Source organism: Ambystoma mexicanum, chromosome 10 (genome assembly GCF_040938575.1).
Source record: "Ambystoma mexicanum isolate Mex_15411 chromosome 10, UKY_AmexF1_1, whole genome shotgun sequence".
NCBI classification, from domain to species: domain Eukaryota; kingdom Metazoa; phylum Chordata; class Amphibia; order Caudata; family Ambystomatidae; genus Ambystoma; species Ambystoma mexicanum.
The window spans coordinates 1,420,188,663-1,420,209,598 of NC_090932.1; positions in this window are offsets into that span (position 1 = coordinate 1,420,188,663).

Sequence of the window (20,936 nt, forward strand, 5' to 3'; positions counted from 1 at the left end):
TTATCCTCTGAGCTTACCATGGTCTTGTTGGGCATAGCACTGACATACATACTTTTGTGCAGGATCCTAATAATGGCCCGGCGATTCGAAAACTGCTTGCAGAGATAAATGAGGAAATGCAGCAGCTACCTGAGCAACTAAAAAGGCTGCCTGATGATTAAAACGTTTCTTTTTTCTTCCTTAAAAGTAATACACAGCCACAATGTGGACCATTGAGAATAACGCAGTTCCAGAAAGTGAGCAGGCTCAACGACGTGTGGAGAGACACCAGTGGTGGGGTCTCATGTATTGGTGCATAACATATGCGTGCACAGCATATATTATTGTGTTTCTTTTTTTATTAATCCATGCTGCTTACCGTGCTGGTCCCAGAAAGGTAGGAGTCCTTTTGATTCTTCCCACTCCAGTTACCTATTCAGAGTTAGATGTTGCAAAGAGACCAAAGCCCTATGTGATTATCCCTACACCAGCTGTTAGTTTGGAAAACAAATCCCTACCATCTTCTTGCCCCACCCCTGTGCAACCATGCACTGATCTTAGACAATCTTAGACAATCCCCTAGGGGGGTGTGGATCACTATACCCCCTGCTCTCATATTTTAGGGCCTTTGTGCACTGTGTTACTCCTAACTTACTTCTAACAACATACACCTATCCTACTCCTATGGACACAAAACACAAGACACAAGAAAACACCAGAATCGATTCAATTATAACAATGGAATACATTTATTTATGCACAGCAAAGCATAATGCAGGCAATGCTAAAACTCTAGCCAATATCGAATTTGCACCTTTTATGCTTCTGGTGCAAATCTACCATACAACAACTATAAGCCTTTCAGGTTTCTAATGCAAGCTTGTGATTCTAATGCAGTCTAATGCAAGCGTCAAACATCCAACAATCCTCTCCTTCATGCAGAATCAATCCTCTCCTCAATCCACACCAATCCACACCATACTTCACACTCACTCTCTTAAGACAATCCCTGTCTGATCTCCCATTTCCCAAACCCAAAGCTCTTTGTGTGAGTGTCTGTTCTAATCATCGGCATAATTCTAGGGGGGGGGCAGGGATGCCCGTCCCCCCAACCTCCATTGCACACCATTCTGTCCCTCCTCATTTTGGCTCAGGCACCTCCTCTTCAGATGCCATGTCCTCCCCAAACCCATCAGCAAACCCACCCCACTGGTTGTAATCAATCCGTTTGTCTAGGCCATGAACCATACTTCCCATTTTCATCTCTCTCCTCTCCAGCTCTGTCTTTGTGAAGCCAGGTCTCTCCTCTATGCACAACTCTGCAATCAGCCAGTCAGCAGTGGCAGTCCCCTCAAGATCTAGTCACACGACTGCCTCTGCCAAGCTCTGCCAAGCCATCGGATTCTGCTGCACCAAGACATCTCTCCCTCATTCCTCAGAAAGCAGCTCCACCCAAAACTCCAACAGCCAATAGCTCGAACGAACTCCATCAGTCTCTAACCCCATTCTCCAACAGCAACTCTCAGCAACCAGCAAGAACGAACAGCAACTACCTCACAGCAACTAACAGCTCTGTCTTCTCTCGGCTTCTGGTTATACTTTCCAATGACGCACTCATTTCCATGGTTACTTACATTCTCTAAGCTAAGAATGTCTCTTTCTGTGTCAGCATTCTATATTCAGGCAGTGCCTGCCAGTCTGTGTTATGCGTGTTTCGTGTTCTGGTCACTACGTTCTGTGTCAAAGTGACATAGGACATCATATCTCTGCCTTGGCCTTCTGTGTCTGCTGCAAAACATCATCTATTCCATCTATTTCTCCATTCACTCCACTGTTGGCTCTTTATTATGAAATCCTCTCTCTGTGCCCGTGTTCAAACCATCTCATTGCCTGAAAAGGCTTCTCTCCCATCTCCCCATGTCGCTCCCTCCATGGCCCCAACCTTTGCTGTCTCCGCTGCACACCAGCAATGCTGATTAGGACAAGGGTTCGTACTATCTGTCTGCCAAGCAAATGTTTACGAATTCCTTCTTTCAGTGTACCATAACATCTCCGCACATAGCCCAGTGGCGCTTCTGTGTGTCTCCATCAGAAATGGCTTCAAATGCCAGCCAAATGCTTTCTAATGTTTACGCTTTCTCTCGCAAATCCAAGCGCTAGCTATATGCAAACTCATTATGAGTGCACACTCTACATACATACATGTGTGTCAAACATATCTCTGAATGTCTCTACAAAGCATAACAATGTGTCATTCTAAATGGCTCGACATGGCATTTTCAAATGTGACAGTGTGTCATTCCAGGCCTCATTTGTTCTCTCTAGTGCCTTGCAAATTTCTCTCTTAGCCTAAGTGCTACATTATAATGCATAATGTATCATTCTAAAAGCATCTCTCAATCATATAACAATAAAATAACTAAGCAAACCCTTCATATAACAGGGCCTATTTCTCTCTTCAAATGCGTAAATGCAAATGGCTAATGCATACAAAAGTGGCAGTCTAAAAATGTGGATAGTATAATGATGGTACTTCTTCATGTACTACTAAACAGGATGCAATAATGTATACTAAACATGATGCAATAATTCCTAAAGGGATAATACTAAATAATGGTTCTGTAACAAAGAGTACGGATTCCCTAATGATTCTCTAATGATAACAAATCCAGGCATCCTCATTTTATCAAGTTCTATACAGCGACACATGTAAGGTCACCTATTTCTCTGACAAGTGTTCCTAAAATTCCCCCTGTAGGATGGTCTGTTTTTTCTATACTCCATGACCATTATGTACGAGCTCATTTGGCAAGAAAGAAACCCAAGAGAGGTGCAAGGTAAGATGATTATGAGATAAATAATTATTTATAGACAGTACAGCTCATCTGCGGAACAACATGTGGTGTCAACACATGAGGGTGGTAGGAAAGAGCCCTCTGAGGAGGATTGCTATGTTTGTTCTCTCCTATCTTATGCTATGGGGAAGTCCAAGATATTCATAGCTATAGAAATAGATGTCCAAACAGCTCATTGCCTCACTCACCTTGTACTCTGCCATGCAAGAGGTCAATTCCAGAGTCAAACAGCATTCTTGTTATGGGTGACTGCATGGTCCCCTCCAGAAGAAAATGATTATGTTCAGGATTTGAAGACAGGACCAAGAGCACACACCAGAGATCATGTTATAAGATGTGAGCAGCATGGAATGAAGGGAGCAGGAATTAGATGGCAGATCACTAAGAAGCTCAATTGCCAAGGTAAAACTGATGAATAAATATGAAGATGAAAGGAGAGAGGACAGATGCAGATCTGGGGAACAGTACTTTCTCCAGATGTCTGGGAAGAAAGCACAGTCATATGGAGAGATGTGGCAGTAGCAGGACATCACAGACCAGTTATAGATTGTGTGGAAAAAGGATGCAACCCTCTTTGGCCAAAGCTTGCAAAGTTGCTGACATGGGTCAAAGTCAAAGGAGGCTTATTGCAGATAGTGCCTCTCGCTAGTGCAGAGCTATGCTTTAGAAACAATGGCACAAGAAAAGTTGGAGAGAACCAACAGTGCAGTCGAATCTTCGATGAAATAGGAATGAAGGATGGAACAGTAGTGATAATGGACCACTACTGGGCCTGTGGATCCAGAGCGTACATGAAGCTGCCCAGAGACTGGGGAGGGATGTGTGCCATAGTGATTGTTCATGTTCCAGCACTAGTGATTCCGAAGAGTGACCTGAACATTGGAAAATGTCCAAAAGCAGATGCTTACCTGAGAAAGAGGAGATCAGTTGGAATTCTCAATTCAATAAAGTGAGAGAATTACTTCTCAGCTAAATCAATAGAAGCTTTCAATGACATTCCATATGAACACAGGTTGTTCAGCCAGAATTCAGTGATATTCACAACAATCGTCATGCCAGGGATCCAGACGATGGCAAATGCCAGATGGTTACAGATAACCCAATGAGAGTTCCTGCAGATGATCAACACTACCATAAAGGGATTCAATTCGATCAAGGAAGAGTTGAGGGCCATAAGACTGATGACTCTTCAGAATAGGTATGGCCTGGATATGATTACAGCTATGGATGGAGGTGTTTGTGCCAAAATCAGATAATCATGTTGCACATTCACACCTTCTCACAATGATGAAAATGGGACCTTGACAGAGGCCATAAAGATGCTCAGAAACTTACATGTCAAGATGGAAGATGAAGTAGAAGACATTGCTGATGACAGCTGGTTTGCATCAATCTTCTCATGGGTTGCACAATGGATGGCAAATATCTTCAAGTTTTTTGGAGCCTTATTGGTGATGATCATGTTTGGATTCTGTGTGATCAGAAAATAATCAAACAGTGCAAGAAGTCAGCAAATAAAGCAACATGAATGAAAATCATGATTGATGTAGAGTCAGGATTTGGGCCCAAAGAGCTGACAGATGAGGGAATCAGAGACTTTGTAAAGGCCAGTATTCATGCACCTGAGGGAACACAATTCCTGTAACCAAAAAACCACAAGAAGTATGTGGAAAGATGGATCTACTGCAGCCCGAATGGGCAATGCAGTCTTTTGACCTGGAGTGTTGATGAACATGTGAAGTCAGCAGGATGTCTGGAAGGAGTAATAAAGATATGGACTCCAAAGAAGCACTTCCTCAGAAGAGGATGTCTAGATGTGAAGACTGTTTGATAAATCAACCAGAGTTGGGGTGTAGTGGAGGAGCCAAATACCTCTACTCGAAGTCCCGCCCCCATTCCACCTATATGTTGGCAGCCGGCTATTGCGACATGCGCAAAGCCAGTAATGATACCTATACCGCAAAGAGTCTTTGAAACAAGGTATCCATTGAGAAAACTCTATATGCAGCCGCAAAGAAATTACGGTCTTTTGAAGGAAGTTCCGGAAGAAGTGTGAAAATTAATGAAAGAGGAGACTGATGATGTCACAAGAAGCAGGGATGATGCACCTAGAAGAGATGCCAATAAAGAAAGAATGTAGACCTTGTACGTGCGGAGAAGCACTGAAGAAAATGCAAAGCCATTTCAGATGCAGTAACGCAAGTAGATGAAGTAATCATAAGGTTTTATTCACGTAGTGAATAGACTGCAGGTGGTACCCCCAATATTACATGGCCACAGTAGTGGCCATGTAGTTATGGTTAAGTTGGTGTTTCCATAGGAAGAGCACTTGCAACGTTTGGTGAGGATTCGTCCAGGGGGGGCAGAGTTATAGGGGGGGTCCCAAAACTTTTTTTTCCCATAGACTGAATGGGAAAACATTTTTGCTCACATCTACAGCCCAAACCGCTGGACGGATTTTCACCAAATTTGGACCAGGAGCAGCGGTATGGTCCCGAAAGCGTGCTTTTGCAAATTTGCTGAAAATCCGTCCAGTAGTTTTTTTTTAAAATGACCAAAAAGTAGGTAAAAAAAAATTAGTGATATCTGTGTTCGGTCCGCGGACACACTTGTCTGTTCGCTCCGCGGACAGTGTCCTGATTGGCCAATCGGCTTGCGTGATGTCCGCGGACATGCAACGTGTTCGCTGATTGGACGGCGTGGAGCGTGAAGCGCGTCAGATTTTCGGTAGCCCCCGCCATCTTGGATTTGCGGACGTCCGCGGACAGCGCAGTGAAACTTTGTTCAAAATTTGTATTTAGTAGAGTGTGTTGGTGTGTAGGAGTGTTTGGGGAGGGTGGGAGTGTATGAGATAGGATGAAAGTTGTGTTTTTTTATGTGTTAGACGTTCTTTTTGTGTTCGATTTGTCTGCGGACATCACAGGTGTTCTGAAATGTTCTAAATAAACTGAATGGGGGGTGTTCTGAGGACTCAATATGTGTCCGTTGTATTCGCAAGCAAGCTGAAACTGTTCTAAGAACACTCGCGGTGTCCTGAAATGTTCGCAAATAAACAAAATAGGGGTGTCCTGAGGACGCTGTCCGTATTGTTCATTGTCAAGTTGAATGTGTTCTAAGAACACTCGCGGTGTCCTGAAATGTTCGCCAATACACAAAATGGGGGTGTTCTGAAGACGTTGTCGAACACTCGCTGTGTCCTGAAATGTTCGCAAATATGAATGGGGGTTGTGGCTGGCAAGTTGAATGTGTTCTAAGAACACTCGCGGTGTCCTGAAATGTTTGCAAATAAACAAAATGGGGGTGTTCTGAGGATGTTGTCTGTATTGTTCTCTGTCACGTTGAATGTGTTCTAAGAACACTCGCGGTGTCCTGAAATGTTCGCAAATAAACAAAATGGGAGTGTTCTGAAGACGCTTCTAAGAACACTCGCGGTGTCCGGGGAATGTTCGTAGGGGGTGTCCTGAGGACGCTGTCCGTATTGTTCGTTGTCAAGTTGAATGTGTTCTAAGAACACTCGCAGTGTCCTGAAATGTTTGCAAATACACAAAATGGGTGTGTTCTGAAGACGTGTTCTAAGAACACTTGCGGTGTCCTGAAATGTTCGCAAATAAACAAAATGGGGGTGTTCTGAGGACACTGTCCGTATTGTTCTCTGTCACGTTGAATGTGTTCTAAGAACACTTGCGGTGTCCTGAAATGTTCGCAAATAAACAAAATGGGGGTGTTCTGAAGACGCTTCTAAGAACACTTGCGGTGTCCGGGCAATGTTCGTAGGGGGTGTCCTGAGGATGCTGTCCGTATTGTTCTCTGTCAAGTTGAATGTGTTCTAAGAACACTCGCAGTGTCCTGAAATGTTCGCAAATACACAAAATGGGGGTGTTCTGAAGACGTTGTCGAACACTCGCTGTGTCCTGAATGTTCGCAAATATGAATGGGGGTTGTGGCTGGCAAGTTGAATGTGTTCTAAGAACACTCGCTGTGTCCTGAAATGTTCGCAAATAAACAAAATGGGGGTGTTCTGAAGACGCTTCTAAGAACACTCGCAGTGTCCGGGGAATGTTCGTAGGGGGGTCCTGAGGACACTGTCCGTATTGTTCTCTGTCAAGTTGAATGTGTTCTAAGAACACTCGCAGTGTCCTGAAATGTTCGCAAATACACAAAATGGGTGTGTTCTGAAGACGTTGTCGAACACTCGCTGTGTCCTGAAATGTTCGCAAATATGAATGGGGCTTGTGGCTGGCAAGTTGAATGTGTTCTAAGAACACTCGCTGTGTCCTGAAATGTTCGCAAATAAACAAAATGGGGGTGTTCTGAGGACGCTGTCCGTATTGTTCTCTGTCACGTTGAATGTGTTCTAAGAACACTCGCAGTGTCCTCAAATGTTCGCAAATAAACAAAATGGGGGTGTTCTGAAGACGCTTCTAAGAACACTCGCAGTGTCCGGGAAATGTTCGTAGGGGGTGTCCTGAGGACGCTGTCTGTATTGTTCTCTGTCAAGTTGAATGTGTTCTAAGAACACTCGCGGTGTCCTGGAATGTTCGTAGGGGGTGTCCTGAAGGCGTAGTCCGTATTGTTCGCTGGCAAGTTGAATGTGTTCTAAGAACACTTGCGGTGTCCTGAAATGTTCACAAATAAACAAAATGGGGGTGTCCTGAGGAAGCTGTCCGTATTGTTCTCTGCCAAGTTGAATGTGTTCTAAGAACTCTCGCGTTGTTCTGAAATGTTCGTAGGGGGTGTCCTGAAGATGCTGTTCCTATTGTTCTCTGTCAAGTTGAATGTGTTCTTAGAACACTCATGGTGTCCTGAAATGTTTGCAAATAAATGAAATGGGGGTGTTCTGAGGACACTGTCCGTATTGTTCGTTGTCAAGTTGAAAGTGTTCTAAGAACTATCGCGATGTTCTGAAATGTTCGTAGGGGGTGTCCTGAAAACGCTGTCCGTATTGTTCGCTGGCAAGTTGAAAGTGTTCTAAGAACACTCATAATGTCCGCGGACATTAAAAGTTTCCATAGATCATAGTTGAAATGTTTGACTCCATGGATGTGATATGCTGCGGTGGTTGTTGCTAGGGCATAGAGTCTTGGGTGCATGGCCATTTGGCCATGCACCCAAGACTCTATGCCCTGGCAACAACCACCGCAGCATATCACATTCATATTTGCTTATAACTTTGGGTGAAAAACAAATGTATAAGGAACAAAGGCATTAGATACTATGGATGTGATATGCTGCTATGGTTCTCCTTATTATTGTATACTTACTGTTTGGTCTAGTAACCAGAGTACATGTATTTCTTGTTAATTTCTGTGATAAAAGAAAATAGCATGTTAGTATTAGTATTTTGTAATGACTTATTACATTGTATAATCAACATACTTTTTTTTTTTGGACCCTCATATTTAGTAGATTACAAATCAGAGTACTGTGCAATTTGCTCAGTTTCTGTATTTGTTGCTAAAATCATTGGGTCTGTGGGAGAAAAAAAAATCCATGTTGGATTAAAAAAAAACCTTTTTCTGTCATGCTACAGTTTATTTGTTTGTTTGTTTTCAGTGTTCACTTGTTGTTTCTGGCTAATGCTTTATACTTTGGCTTGTTGCATTTTTTTGGAGCAGTAACATATTATTTATTTGTTTGGATATTATAAAATTTTGAGCAGTTAGATACCAATTGGCGTATTCTAACTGTCTATTTTTTTGATATATTTTAGTGGTATTGATTTATCTATTTGGATATTGTTAAATTTTGGGACAGTTAGATACCAATTGGCGTATTCTAACTGTGTATTTTCTGGTCTAATTTAGTGGTATTCATTTATCTGATTAGTTGTTGTAGAATCTTTGAGCAGTTAGATAGCTTTTGGAGTATTCTAACAGTTTATATTTTTTTAACACAAGTTTACTTAGGGTTTAAATACAGTTTAGTTATCAAATTTTGGTTTTAAGAACATCAAATAAGCGTTTGTAAGATTTGCTGGTAATCTCTGCTTTAGAGTAATGGTACTATCATTACATTCAAACCATCCACATTTCTTTTTTATATATGCAGTGTAGTGCCCTGAATTGGTTGTGGCTCCTGTGTGGTAGATTATACCTATTGTTGTGAAGGTTTTCTTACCAAGTGATATTTGACCATGTGTGAATCCAGTCAGCTTGCAGTTGTTTTTGGTACCATCTGCATTGTAACGTAGAAGCAATAGTATTATGTATTTACTATGTGTTTGTATTACTAACGTGGAGTGATTATCTGAATTGCAGGTAGAGCATAATCTACCATGGTTTGCATTTTGTACAAGTCGCTGAAATGGAATGGATTAACCATTTGGTATTGATATATATATGAAGCGTTCATTGGGGATTTCTTCTTGTGTCGCATTGTTGCAGAGAGTGCATTTATGTTTCCACATGTATGAAATCTGAAAGATTTCATTTATAGGTATGTTTTTGTTTTCCAGTACTTGTAGTAAGTACATTACAAATTCTTGTGGATCTTCCTATGAGTTTATAGTGAATTTCACCATTCCAGCAGAGTAGTCCAATTGTTGTCTTATTCCATAAACACTATACGTGTTGTCAGGATTGTTTGCTGCATTTCTGTGAAGTACTAACATTTGCAAACACAATGGGTCTGTACTGTGTAAGTAAATGTTGTCAACAATTGGTGGTAATTGAAATAGAATATTCATTGCTATATTTGCGTAGCAATTTACACCAACTATATTTGAGAATTTAAATGGTCCAGGTAGTTCTGTATCTAAATGCTTTTTTTGGAGTTTGTCTTCCTTCTTTAAAGAAGTACCTGGTTTACTTTCCCTAATTGATTCTTTTTTGCTTGTGGTACTTGATGAAGTATTAGTTTCTAAAAACTTTGTTAAAGGGAGTTATGGTTAAGTTGTGCTACTAAAAACCTCTGAAATTCAGTGAAAAAAACGTTGTTAAAGGGACGTTATGGTTAAGTTGTGCTACTAAAAACCTATGAAATTCAGTGAAAAAACTTTGCTAAAGGGACGTTATGGTTCCAAGTAAAACCGAAAAACCCTTGAAATTCGCCAGTTATGGTAAGCTAAGCAACAATAACTCGCGCCACCACCGTGCACTGCTAAGCCTAACACCCAGGACATCAAAGATGACATCACAAATATCATTGATGACATCACTGATGACATCACATGTGCATTTATCTTTCATGAAAAGTCTGTACAAGGGTTTCTTATTGTAATTTTAATTTAAAAAAGTGTCGAGGATTATTGGAATAAATATAAAGTGCTAATTCGTCCATTCAGTATACTAAGGTGCTCATGTAGAAACATAGGCATTGTGTGCAGCATACATGATGGAGGTGCAATATTCATAAACTTGCCATGTTGAATAGTGAAATGATAACTGTTTTCTTATTAGACTTTTGGATACTGTGAAACATGTGATACGTAGATAATAAAACCCACTTACTACATAATTGCATTATTATAGACAAAACACAAAGAGACAACACCACATACATATATGAGTATATACAAGGAAATTGAAGTAAGAAAAAAACAGCAGTAGTAGCAAAAAGTGTTCATAACCTAACTGATTACCTTTATGCAGAGAAATGATTGCTCTGTTTCAAACCTGCTACTTACCCTATGTATATATATATATATATATCACATGATGTGCCTGGACTCTAAGGAAAGTAGTGTGAATACAAGATATAAAAATAGGAACATATACAGGGAAAGTACAGTAATAAAAAACAACAGAACTATCAGAAAGTGCTGACAACTCTACTGATTATTTTAATGCACAGAAAGGATTGCTGTCTTTCAAGCTTGTGTCTTCCCCTATGTATATGATTCATATGATATGACTGGACCCTAAGGGAATTATTGTAAGAACATACTTGAAGGATAGCCTACAAATATACTACCTTTTCCAATTTTAATTCCTGACTGTTACTGAAGAAAACCATGTGGCCTAGATATGTCAGTAAAGGAAAAAAGGGGGAGCCAGACATGTGATGTCATCAGTGATGTCATCAATGACATTTGTGATGTCATCTTTGATGTCCTGGGTGTTAGGCTTAGCAGTGCACGGTGGTGGCGCGAGTTATGATTGCTTAGCTTACCATAACCGGAGAATTTTAAGGGATTTTTTGGTTTTACTTGGAACCATAACGTCCCTTTAACAAAGTGTTTTCACTGAATTTCATAGGTTTTTAGTAGCACAACTTAACCATAACGTCCCTTTAACAAAGTTTTTTCACTGAATATATATATATATATGTGTGTGTGTGTGGCCTCCCAGAGCTTTCAGGAATTAGCTATTCTCCCTTATCAGAGTCCGAAGCTAATCCTTCCACATCTTCCTGAGCTACACTTGGAAACATCTCTTACCGGACAAGAAAGACTCTGCCATCCGACGAGGGACTCGATCAGAGAAGTTTTTTTCAGCTTGGGCTTTTTTCCTCTCTTTCGGCTTCTTCGGCAGGAGGTCCCTTTCATCCCTATTCCATCAGGGAGACAGGGTGGCTTCTTACTGCAGAAGGCCTTTTCTCTACTCAAAAAAGAAGACGTCCAGAAGAAAGGGGCAAAGACAAAAGTCGTCATCTGTAGATTCAGGTGAGGTGGAAGGGGATCAGGGTCTTAGAAGTTCCAGTTTTTAGGAATCCGGTGTCAACCCTGATAGACCTGATAAAGTGTGGCATAGTAGAATACAATAGCTGACGGTGAAGGAAGATTCAAGAAGGCTTGCCTGGCCCAGTGTTAAGAGTCGGGGCCGCAAGAGCCTGGTTATCAATTCGAGAAGATACAATGAACATGAGAAGCGAGCTGAGCTCCTGTTTGAGGTGTAATGGAAAACACTAGAAGTGTCATGGTTTCTTCATTTAATGGTATTAAATACAACGAAGGAGCTCAAAACATGGTCTCTAGTCACATGGTCAGATGAAAATAGACTTTGGGGTGAGCTACACCAAGACCAGAAGACAAGGTCATGCCTTCACTCCCTTTTTTTCTCAGGCACAGTGAGCCTTTGCAATGCCGAGTTCAAAGGACTAATTGACTGGCAGACAGAAGGAGTGATGATGGATGTTGGGCTAATTGGGTGGCTAGGCATGACCAAGCCAACCCCCTAGCACCTGGGGTACCAGCTTGCATACTGCTAGCGAGTGGAATATTCCAGAAGTGTACAAATGTGCCAACCAATTATAGAGTGCCATGTAGCAAGGAGCCCTATAGTTTGAGAAACCAAAAGAACATTGTGTATTAGTCTGACACGGAAGATGACTTGCACTTGGGCTGGTCTTAGTTGTCCACCTGACCTTTGATACCCAATCACGATACTCACCCCTACAGAAAGTATACTTAAATGTTCCCTTTAAGCCTATCACATCCCCTAGTAGATTTTCTTATTTTGACATGTAGTATGACATCACTCATGACAAATATTTAGTATAAAGTTGTATGTTTTCATGTAATGCTTCGGGAGACTCTTGAGTGAGAATACTACACAGTGTCCATTGATGGTAGGGGATGTAAAAAGCCTACTAGTATCAGCGGTTGGGGACCAAGCAGATAGAGTGTGGATAAAAGCCGGTTTTCCGGAGATAACATTAGATTGTGACCGTCATGATGGTGTTTCCTTTAACACAGTACGAGCACGAGTGTGGGACGCATTAAGAGAAACATTTCTAGACACACCAGACTTACAGTCGGTTATGCAATGCACAATGAACGAGGGGGAGGATGCTATGGATTACATTTTTCGGGTACAGGAGATGTGGAGAGCGGAAACGGGCACGCCCTGGAACCAGTCAACATCATTATTCTATTTCATATTTAAGAGATGATTGCCAAAGAGGTACAAAAAGCACTTGACAAAATTGCAGGAATCGAAGCGAAGGGGTGGCCCGAAATACAGAGTATAATAGTACACCACTGCAAACGAATAAAGGAACGAGAAAAGGAAATAGCACAAAAAAGATTGGCAGATGAAGCCAAGTTAGTACAAACGAAACTGGTGATGGTCGCTGCAGCAGTAGCGGCACTCCCACATGGTAGGGAGGGAGACGAGGAGGAGGAGCAATACAGGGGAGGATGGCAGCAAATTGGGCAGGAGCGGGAGAGGCACAGTGGAACGGACAGGAGCAGTACAGAGGTTCACAGTGGTAGGATTGGGCCCCTCGCGGGGGACAAGGTGGGTACAGGGGTTGCAGAGGAGGGGGCAGGGGTACGTGGTAATAGAGGATATGGGGGGCAAGGCCCCAGAGGTGCACAAGGGAGCTGCTGGAATTGCGGGAGGTGGGGGCACATCTCACGAGAATGTAGAAACAGACCAAACAACGTTTTTCAGGATGTGGAGCAATATGGTAACCCCCACCCAGGGAGCCCATATGGCCTCCCAATGGGAAGACAACAGAGTCCAGAGGAGCAAGGGTATGCAGACCAAAGACACGTTCAACACAGCAGAACACAGTGTCACCCACAGAACGACAAATCTATACACTACACACTAGGAAACCCCTTTGCCAAAAGTTGCGAACGGGGCACCTGCCCCAGCCCCCTATAGCGGTGTGGCGGTTGTGTCAGGCAATGTTTTTAGTCAGGGGGGAGGAATGAGGCAGCCAGCATAGGACAGCCCACAGGGAACACTTGCGTGTCCCGTCCTATCTACCACCTACAATGCAGCGGAGGAACCATTAGTGGGGGCGAAGATAGGAGACAAGCAGTTCATATTTATGGTGGATTCGGGAGCCGAAAAGTCATGCATACGTGAGGGTAGGTTTCCGCTATCTAACCGTAGGTTGGAGATGCAGGGGTTCTCTGGGGCTGTCATCGAAGTTCCTTACACAGAAGAGTTGGCTGTGACAGTGGGGGGTAAGACAGTGAGGATGCCCCTACTGTATTACAAACATTCCCCAATAAACTTGCTCGGAAGGGACCTTCTCAGCAAGCTCAATATGACTAAATCTTCACAGAAAGAGGGATAGTTTGCTCAACACCAGGAATATGCCCGCTGCGCGTAATGCTAGTGGTACATGCGCGAGAAACAGCACCAGAGATACGTGGCATGCCGGTAGATGAAAGTGTGTTCATTGAAGGGTTGAAAACTCTAGCACGAGTAGTACCTGAGCTAAAAAGGTTAGAATGGAGGGTACCAGCAGAATTCATCTTCCGCCCAATAGTACGCACAGACATTACACCGGGGTCAGTGATATCTTTGGATTTGCACGCAGTACAGATATCAGCAAAAAAAATTGCAGTAATTGGTATGGACATAGACGGTTGTGAATGGCGCACTGTGTTGTGCATCAATGCTGACATTGCCTTACGTGATTTATCAGATGAGGATCTCTTTTCAGACTCAGAAAGTGATGGAGAAATAATAATGGAAATAGCAATACCATGTGATATCTTGATACAAACGAGACAAGTGCCTGTACAGTTAATGGCGGTGGTGGGAGCACCACCTTCCTTCTTTGATGATGACATGAAATTAGTACCAAGCAACTTGTGGACTACAGGTCCCCATAATGTGGGGTTGGTGCACGGAGTTACCCCAGTCACAATAAAACTAAAACCAGGAGCAATCCTGCCCCGAGTCAAACAGTACCCATTGTCCCGTGAAGCTGAGGAAGGGATATAGGAAACGATAAGTGCCTTATTGGCCCAGGGAATAATAGTACCCTCAAATTCCCCATGTAATACTTGCATTTACCAGATCAAAAAAGCAGAGGGAGGGGCATGGAGGATGATCCAGGACCTACGCCCACTAAATGACATCATACAAAAAGAGTTTCCCCTAGTCCCGAACCCTGCATCAATACTTTGCATTATCCCAAAGAACGCATCATATTTCACAGTAGTGGATTTGAAAAACGCGTTTTTCTCCATTCCCCTGGCAGAAGAGAGCAGATACTTGACAGCCTTTACATTAGGGGGGAATAGATATGAGCATTGCAGGTTACCACAGGGTTACTGTGAGAGCCCCAGTATATTTAATCGTATCTTCCATGAAGACTTGGGAAATTTGACTGCTGAGAGTACAATCATTCAGTACGTAGATGACTTGCTCATATGCGCACAGAATGAGGAAGAGTGCAGGAAGGACTCAGTTACACTCCTAACACTGTTAGCCCACAAGGGGTACAAAGTGGATAGAGGGAAACTGCAATACTGCCAACAAGAAGTATTATACTTGGGCCAGCTGATATCAAAGGATGGCAAAAGGTTAATACCTGACAGAGTAGGAGCAATCACAGCAGTGAAAGAGCCAAAACAGATAAAATAAATGCATTAGTTTTTAGGAATGTGCAACTATTGCAGAGCATGGATACTAGACTACGCAGAATACACAAGACCTTTACTAAAGCACTCAAAGAGGCCCAGCGGGAGAATAAAGAAATAAAATGGTCAAAAGAGATGAGTGACTCATTTGCGTCGCTCAAACAACTAATTTCAAGCGCTCCAGTGCTCGCCAACCCAGACTATGAGCGCAAATTTGTCCTGTTTTCTCACTGCAAGGGAACACTAATGACAGCTGTTCTGACACAAAAGACATCCCTGGAACACAAGCCATTGGCTTACTACAGTGGCACACTAGACACACTTATGCAAGGACACTTTGCGTGCAAACAGTGTCTCGCTGCCGCCGCGTTCGCCATTGAGAAAAGCGCCACCATAGTAATGGGATGCTCCGTTACATTATATTTGGAACACTCCCGTTTCGCGATACTGGAAAGAACAAAAAGCACACTAACAACACAGCGAGCAACAGTGTACGAGATAATATTATCCAGCGCTAACATTCACATAGTGAGGTGTAGAACGGTAAATCCAGCGACATTCATCACAGAGCCATGTACAGTAGAAGACATGCAAAAACACGATTGTGCAACATACACAGGAGAAGAGGGTGAAGGCACGGTGGTAAGTGAAAATGCCCTAACAGAAGGAGAGGTATACTTTGTAGATGGATCCGCATCAATTGACATGGATACAGGTGAAAAACATGTAGGAATGGCGGTGGTGAGACTAGAGGAAGGTGAGTACGAAGTGCTAGTACAATACCGCCTACCATCACACTTTTCTGCACAAGCAGCAGAGCTTGTTGCCCTAATTGAAGCCTTACATGCAGCCAAGGGATGCACAGTCACAATATACACAGATTCAGCATACATGACTACAACGGTACACGGTGGTCTGGCCCGGTGGGGTGCGGAGAGGGTTTCGCAGGGCGGATGGGACCCCAGTACAACATGCCGAGTTGTTACAGGAATTAATTGAGGCACTTGAAGAACCTACAATGGTGGCCATCGTCAAGTGCCAAGCACATACGTCCAATACAGATATTGTATCTTTGGGAAACGTGGCAGCGGACGCTGCCACCAGGGAGGCATCATATTTCCAAAAGGAAATTGCAGGTGAGTACATGTTGCAGCAACAAGCAAGTGAGGAATGACCAGAAGGGTACAATGCCATGCCCATATCACAAATACTAGAGTTACAGGAAGAAGCAAGTAATGAAGAAAAGGCATTGTGGGAAAAAAGGGGTTGCAGCCAGTCGGCAACAGATTTACTATGGCGCCAAAATAACAGAGGTAAAGTGGTGATGCCCATTAAATTGATGTAGATAGCGTTCCAGCATTTGCACTTTCCAGCACACAATGCCAAACAACACATAGCAGCAGAGATACAGGAAGATTGGTTCATGCCAGGGCTCCAGGAACATATATCAAGGTTAGCAATGGAGTGCACAACATGTCAAATATACAATTCTGGGATGACATTACGGACACTCAGAGGGACAATTCCAAAGCCAACAGGGCCCTTCCGAGAACTACATATTGACTACGCAGACATGGGGGAAAGGTGTAATGGGGCACGCTACATGATAGTATTTGTAGGTCCATTTTCAAGATGAGTTGAGGCTGGTCCATGTGCACGTCTAGATGCTAAGTGCGCAGCAAAGTTCCTAGTGAGGGAAGTATTCGCCCGCTGGGGAATTTGCGACGTGATCCGCTCAGACAATGGCACTCATTTTGTGAATGAACTGTTCAAGGAAGTTACTGCATTATTGGGGATCAAACCCAAGCTTTGCTCGATTGATCACCCTCAAAGTAATGGCGTTGTGGAGAAGATCAACGGCCTATTAAAAGGAAGATTGTCCAAACTATGCTTCTCACTCAAAAAGAACTGGGTGTATTGCTTAGCCCTAGCACTATTCGAGTTGAGAAACCAGCCAAGTAAGGACCACCACTTGTCCCGGCACGAGATTGTGACGGGGAGAAGAATGCACACAGCACATTCCCCGCTGCGTAGACACTCAGATGCACATAGAAGCGCCACGATATTAGGAGATGAATTCACTGATTATTTGAAAAAACTGACTAGAGCAGCACGTGCAATTTCATTGTCACCGCCATTTACAAGAGAAGAGGGGAACCAAACTGTGTCATTTGTGGAACAGGGCCCCCAAGGACAATTAATGCCAGGGGATTTTATTTATGTTAGAAGCTTTGTGCGCAGATGGAGTGCCCCAAGATTCCATGGCCCATACGAGGTAGTTTTTTGTACTCCCACAGCAGTGAAGGTTAAAGGGCTAAGGTACTGGATACATTTAACAGACGTACGAAGGGCATACAATAATGTTCAGGAGGAAGTGGATGAGGAGGCGCAGACAACAGCAAACGATAACAAATGAAACCTTGAACGAAAAAAGTGCAACTAAAAATAACTGTATCAGGTATATTAATATGCTAACAAAAATAATTTTTGACTTACAGGTACGAGAAAGAAATAAATGAATAACATTAATGGTTGAAATGAAAAATGGAAAAAAGTGATCAAATATTAATAAGAATATGTCTCTCTCTCTCTCTCTCTCTCTCTCTCTCTCTCTCTCTCCCTCTCTCGTTCTCTCTACACCCATCCCCTCCCTCTCCCTCTATCTCACATTATAATTGTATGGTGGCTACTGTACAAAATGAAAATGTTTACATGTATATACTTAATGCACTTTTATGTTTCAAATAGGAACAACCATGGCAACAAAAGGGCATCCCGCAACGGAGAGCAATAGAATAACAAGATATAGAAATGCTATAGTAGAAAGTTGTAGATATTCTTTTTATTTTTTTTAATTTTTATTGTTGTTTTGGTTCAGAGATTAATCTGACCTTTCAACAAGTAGATACAAAAATAGATAAAATAAATAACTTAGTTTAGAAGGAAAAAATAAAATATTTTCAGAGTCACATCATTTAGATTATTCACATTTAGATTCTTCCTTATTTCACATTTGAGGCGTGGTGAGCTTATCATAATATACATAGTCATTGTATTCAATTAAAAGAAAGTGCTAATTCATTTTTGATGGAATATCAAAATTTTCATCTGACCCGAGTTTACTAGTTGGCTTCGGCATCACATGATTAAGATATTTTACAGTTGCATATCTTATAGATTTAGAACCTCCCACAAATAGTCTCATCCATAGCTCTTCCATATCTAATGCATAATTACTGTCAAATAAATGTTTCAAGTAACATATTCGTACAAACAATAAGGCTCGACATTCCACTATTAGGTGTTTCAAGGTCTCATTACAGGTCATGCAGAAGCGACATTGAATGTCTTCTTTTGGGGTTTTACCCCATTTTGCCATAATTTCTTTTGTTGGCCAAATATTTAGCCTAAATCTCAAAAAATCAAGCGCTGATATGGACTCGGAGATTGAATCAGATATTTTTCAATTTGTCCACGACATTTATAATTATATGGATCTTTTGTAAATTTTTGCAGTGTCAAGCAAGCCATTCTTGTTTTAATCCAATCATTGTTCCAAAGTTTAGTTTTTGCTTTGTCAGGGTTCTCAATTAGAAGTTTGTTAGTATTGTTTGCAGCATTCATAATTTTATAAGCAAACGTACGCCAGCTCCTTGGAAATTTGTCATTTGAGTATGACAAGTAATTAGACAGCCTAAAAAGTAGACAGTTTCTGTTCTCTTTCATTATACATTTTCTGAGTAGCTGACACATATTCAGCTTATATATGGCATACATTGAGAGCAAACCCAGCTCATGTCTAATAATACACATGGATTCAGACATAGGCAACATCAAGGCTTTTTTCCAATAGGTGCTTTCAAATTTTAACCAATAGGAATAGGACTGGCATTTCTTAGTCTTCGATCCATACAATATAATGGGTATATACTTTTGTTTATAATAAACCATTAAAGGATTGATTGAAAATTTGCAATATTTTTTGCTAATCAAGGACATCTGAGACAGAGCTGTTTTTTGTTTTATCTGTAGTTGTTCCTCATATGGTTTGTCTGAGATGTCATCATTGATACAAATACCCAGATATATGTAAGAGTGTACAACCTTCAACGGAACTGTCTGTAGATACCATTGTTTATCTTTTTGGCTCTTTCTTTTTTCTCCAAATTGGATGACTTGAGTCTTCGTCAAGTTGATGGTAATAGAATTTTTGCTCGCATAAATATCTAGTGTGTTTAACATGTTATGCAAGCCAATTGGTATTTGAGAGATGAGGACCATGTCATCCGGATAGAGAAGGTAATTAATTTTTGAGCCTTGAAGTTTCACCGGATCAGTAATAACATTAGAGAAGCCAGTTCCTATGTCCCAGATGAAAAAGTTAAATAAGGCAGATGCCAGAAGTGTGGAGGGTTTTGACCCATGTGGAATCATTAGACGGGGTAAATATGGGGATTAAGCTGTCGCTGCCCATCATTTTACCCCAGAACAAAAATAAATCATTGGAGTGCGTAAAGATGGGGATGCGCTGTCGCCGCCCATCATTTCATCCCAGAATCCAGGAGAGCTGCGCAGTTGTGCGCACACCAAAATGGTTACCTAACTTGCCACCCACCAGTGTAAAGAAAGGTCTTTGTTAACAAAATCCACTGTTACTGATGTCAAAAAGTTGCTGAAATCGTGACTCATTGGACCACTTTAAAGATTCAACCCTTTTGTGGGGTTCCACATAACCATTTTACTGTAAGGAGCCCCATCAAAACAATGTTAAGCAAGGATTTACTACCATGTAAGAACCATTCCTGTTTAGAATGCATTAATCCAAGAAAATCCCAAAATTGCATGCAGTACCAACAAAATCCTCAAGGGGGAGCTGGCGGTCTAAACTCTGACAGGAGAATTGAGTGCAGTTGCTGACAAAGGGATTTGACTCAGCTGACTTCAAAGGCTGCATTTTAATTAAAAATTAGCCACATGCTGTTCCCAGAGGCCTGAAGCCTGGGAAACCCTATCACCTCAAGAGCTTCACACCAGGAGTTAGAATCTCACATGACCTCTTGATTGATAGAAGGCAGACTGGCTGGGAGCTTCCCAGAGACCACACAAAGGACCCTTTCCTCTGAAAGGAAGATGTTAATTTTGTCTGTTTAATGTCAACAAAGCCCTGCCTGCCCAGAGGACTGACCCACCCAAGTCTTGGAGGCGGACCTCAACACTCTGAGGACTGAATTGGAAGTAAAATATATATTTTACAAAAACACTGATAACTCTTTGTAATCAAATGACAGAAATGTATAACTTTGAGAGCTTTAATTTAAAAAATGTACCTTTAATTCAAGACTAAACTCGAATTTGTGTGATGTTCTGGGGCAAAACCCCATTGTTTATTAATATTACAGACTCCCTGTTTCAGCTAGACAAACGAAAATGCATTGGTATGTGGGTAGATATGTGAGGAACAGTTGTATAAAATTTAATGAAGATCCAATGTTGTTTAGCACATTAAAAAGTGCTAGAAGTTGCCATTGGTGAATGCAAGCTCCTAGAAACAGCAGATTTGGGACAGAGTATACCTCATGTGATAGGTGACATGGGTATGTAATTTCAAACAACTGTGTAACTCTGAAGTATGTATTTTGATCATATATAGATTTGGGTGCACAGATGATAAGGGAGGTTCTTCAAGAGATCATAAATGGCTGACATCACTCTGACACAACTTAGTTCGCCAATCAGGGGACGAATGAAAGTTTGACCAATTAGAAGCTGAGAGAGAGGTAGGGTCAGTGATGCTAGAACACACCCACATTCTAAACACATAAAAGCAGACAGAC